Genomic DNA, 4487 nt, shown 5'->3' on the forward strand with positions numbered 1-4487 from the left:
AATGGTTAAAAATAACAGATTTATAATTTTGTACAAGTATCCTTTTTCCACTGGAATGAATATGTCAGAGAAGAGCATTAATGAAAAAAGATTTTGATGAAGATATGAAGAGACATTTATTGAAAATATAAAAAATGGATTGAGACATTCTTTCGTAAGATTGATTTCCATAGAGAAAGAAGAAAATACAGGTTAACATAAACCCATTGGATGACATGCAAGAGTTTCTGGAGCAAAAGGCTGAGAGGAGAACAGATATCTGACGATATTGTGGCTGGGCATTGTTAGCTCTTGAAGGCACATCTGATGGACCAGAGCCAAGGTTTTCATCCCTGCTCCACTCTGCTGCCTGACATCTCCAGGGTTCCCTGGGAAAGGCTGCCTCCACTTTCTTCCTTCCCAGGAGTGTCCTGCAGAGCCCGCTCAAGCACTTGCTTCAGGTTCTGCCCCCGCAGCCCCTGCCTAAAGGAGCCAACGAAGAAGTAAATGATGGGGTTGGTAAAGCTGTTAGCATAGGACAAAACAATTGAAACCAGTTGCATGCAAAAAAGTGCCTGGTTGTCAATCTTAATCCAGAAGAACAGGAACACAGAGACACCAAAGGGCAGACCACAGAGGAGGAAAACCAACATCGTGAGCAGGATGGTAACATACAGCCTGGTCAGAGGCTTCCTCTGGGATCCACAGAGCATCCTACCCAGCAGGGCCAGGCTGGACCCTGAAAGAACCACAAATAAAAGAACCAGCCATGATGCTATAGTTAATTTAAATTTTGTACAATCAACTACAGGTGTATTGACAGAAAAACAAATGACTGTATATAGAATACTCAGAATCATGGAACAGGGCCCAGAGCAGGGCACATATGACAGCTGATGTGTGTCTTGGGCGATGACAGTGGTACCAAATGGGACACAGGACTGACAGGCAGCGCTCAGTGCTAATAGCACAGATCATGTTCATGTCTGCAATGTAGAAAAATATTGTCACAGTTCTTAGGATGTCAGATATAGAAGTGTCAATGAAATGGAATATTCTGATGGCTACTAAGAGTAAAATAGTGGTATGACAGCAGAGAAAGAGGAAGTCAGCAGCAGCCAGATTTAGGATGTAGGTGTAAAAGGGATTTCTGCACATTTTAAAACCCAAGAACCAGATCACAGTTGCATTTCCTGCCAGCCCAAGTGGAATAAGAAAAATGCAGATCAACCCTATTGTAATCAGATTATTCTCGCCACAAATTGCAGGAAAGTCTTCATAACTTCCATTGGTAGGTGTGGCTTCTGTGCTCCAGACTGTGATGGTTGGATCCAGGCTCCTAATCACTTCAGTGGTGCCCCTAGGAACACAAAAAAGACTTGAGCACTTGCAGAAACAGCTCAGATTATCAGGACCATCCTGTAATGAGGAGATTACTATATCCATTTTAAAGAGCAGGAAAACAGAGGATTGCATAGGTGAAATAACCTATCAGTAGTTGAGGATGCCTGAAATATGGCTTAAATTCTGTAGTCATTGTCTAACAGCCTGAACTCTCTGTCATTCCTAAATGCCAAGGAAATGTACTATAATATGAACACTTCTTCAGAGTGGGACCAGAACTACTCTTTCCTGGGACAGATTTCTCTCAGGTGTAGGAACTGAGGCAGACACAGAGGTGATTATAATTTCCCATCACAGAGATGGTTTCATTCAAGGAGGCATTCAAATTGCTAAAGGTCCTTCTGCTAAAGGTCCATATGACCTTTTGCTAAAGCAGGACCGAGAATACCCAGTCATAGAAAGAGCTCAATGTGTCAGGTTCACTTTTCAATCCCCAGTGCTGAACCCTATGTGTGACTCACATGCCCTCAAAATTTATTTAAGGAAAGAATAGATGAACAGTGCAGGATGATGTGGGTTAAATGGAAAATAAAAGTGAAAATCCAGGGAAAGCCCTTAACACACACACATAATGAGATGAAGAAAACATCATTCATCATAATCCTCAATATCAGCAGTTTGGGTGTAGTTAGGATTACTTCTATGTGACCAAATAACTGATGTTGACTACTGATGTGCCTTTGAAGTGTGAATTCATGGTGGCTTTGTTTAGCACCTTGAGGTCTTTGGTGCACAGTGTTGGATGGGGTGGTGGTGTCAGATTTGTATCTCAGCTGAATTTCTCAACAATATAGAACATGAGGGTTGAAGGTGGGTAAGGTGTGGAAGCCAGTATTAGACAGGCAGTCAGTATAGATAGGTAAATCCAGTCAGGTCGGGTCAAGGAGGCCACTTTTGAGTGAGTATGAGAAGTTGGAGACTGTCCCCTGAGGAATATTATCAAGAACCTGCTCCTTCTCCAACCTGTTGCCAAGGTAACCTGTTTCAGGAATTTCTCCTCCCTACAGGGAGCTATAAGGTTTTTAATAATGTGTCCTTGTCTTCTCCACCCTGCCCCTCCCCCTTCAGCCCACCTATTTCCCACCTTTAGGCCATCCCACCAAGCATTCCTGGGCCTAGTAACTTACACTGGAAGGGGAAAGATAAGGGGGGAACAGCAGGGGAACAAAGGAAACCTAGGACATATAAAAAGGGCAGAACATTTTGATTCTTGGGATACCAGGATACCAGCTGTGGTCCCCTTCTCCCTCGCAGGAGAAGTCTATGTTACCCCTTTTAAAATAAACCCTGCTTCATATGCTTGCCTCGGTGTGCTTCTCTAATGTTCAAACTTCAACATGTGGGGAAGCAGAACTCAGTCACCAATAACTGGCAGGATCAGTGTTAGTGCCAATGAAAAGAGGCATTTGAAATAGGAGAATAACTATGGAGGATTATAGTGGTGTGTACAATATAAACTTACTCCATTCCCTCTGAGAAAAATCCTCAGTAACATTTTATTCTTGATGAAGCTTTTGTGAGAAGAGTATATGAAGTGAAATTGAAAGAGGGCATGGCTTGAGGTGTAAAGAGAGATTTTACACTTGAGGCATAAAAAAATGTGTTTTTCAAGCAAGTTTGAAACAGGTAAAGGGACGCACTCACATTTTAATGATTAACAGGAGTTAATTTAGAGTGCACCACATAATTTCTTTTTGAATCCTCTCAAAAGCTGATAAGGTAAGAATTTCTATCTGTCCCAGTTTTACAGAGGATGGAATTGAAGCACAAGTGGGATGAATAATTAAACCTGGTATCACACAGTGTGGATTCCAGCACCTCAGGTTCTACAGCTTTTGAACCCACCACCACACTGTGTTAATTATATGTGGATGAGAGAAAACCAGATCTAGCCTAAGCACAGTTCAGAAACAGAGAGGAAGTGAAGCCCATCCAATAGGGCACAAAAGGGAAGTGGGTAGAAATCAGGAGCAGATATGAGAATTCCCAAGTCCTTTTCTGTCTCACAAGGGCAGCAATGACTTCAGAATCTAGACACATAGGGCAGGAGGTCTCCAAGGGGACAGAGGGCACATTCTCCTCTGGGCCTGCAAAGAGGCATCCTGAAGTGCACGCATTCATCTTGAGTTTTCTTCGATAGATAAGTTTCCTCAGCACTGGTGATTTTCACAGGAAACAGGAGAATAAATGGAAGTACTGGTTTCCTGACTGAATGCAGTTTCCACATTTCTGACTGAATGCAGTTTCCACATTTCTCCTTAGGGTACAGTATTTTAGTCTTTGTTATCAATCATGGAGCTCAATAAAGACCTTCCACTCAAGGCATATCTTATTTGCTTTATGTACTGATCTACCCATATTTAGCATGTGTTCTTTATAGATCATCTGTTATAATACCCTCACCCAACACAAAAAGAAAATGAGGCTCAAACAAAGCAATGATCCAGAATCACATCTTTAAGAGGAGGTCCAATTCTAGCCCCTGGTTTGCTGGAGCCCTACCTGATGATTTGCCACTCTTCTCTACCTCATGTTGCCTAAATCTTCAGAGATCACAGAATCTGAGACACCATCAGCACCTGTCACAAATTCTACAGTCCTACAATACAATTTTTCTCTTCTGTAACACTGATTCTCTGGGTTGTAGGTCTCAATATTCCATTTACCTTCCTTTCTTAATGATGATATCACCACATGATTAGACACTGACCAAAGACAGTGAGGAGAGTGATGTAATCAACTGCTGGTTTATAGGATTAATAGAAGGAGCACAGCCTGCATTTCCTTCTTTATTTTTCTCACAGGCATCCATTCTGAAATGGGTATAAGCCCTTTTGTACCACAGGTGGAAGCTCCCAGGGTTAGACAATACAACTATCAAAGAATTTCTTGAGTCTATTTCTCTGTAGTTTACTGCACACTTCTAGGACATATCCTGTTAAGGTGAGCAGTAGTTCATTTTGAGCCACATTTTCACTCCAAAGAAGAAAGAAGCTTTTCCCTTTAAAAATGGCATTCAAATTTCAAAGCATTTTTGATTAATATTTTTCCATAAAATTGAATCAAGAGAAATAATATGTAAATAGGAAAAAATATTTTAATGA

The 4487-nt window shown here is 41.4% G+C and overlaps 1 pseudogene; it reads right to left on the bottom strand.

The window, feature by feature from the left end:
* Positions 1-326: 326 nt before the first annotated feature.
* Positions 327-3915, bottom strand: LOC143389635 (mas-related G-protein coupled receptor member X1-like; annotated as a pseudogene).
* Positions 3916-4487: the final 572 nt, after the last annotated feature.

This window comes from Callospermophilus lateralis, chromosome 2 (assembly GCF_048772815.1).
Source record: "Callospermophilus lateralis isolate mCalLat2 chromosome 2, mCalLat2.hap1, whole genome shotgun sequence".
In the NCBI taxonomy this organism is placed as follows: Eukaryota; Metazoa; Chordata; class Mammalia; order Rodentia; family Sciuridae; genus Callospermophilus; species Callospermophilus lateralis.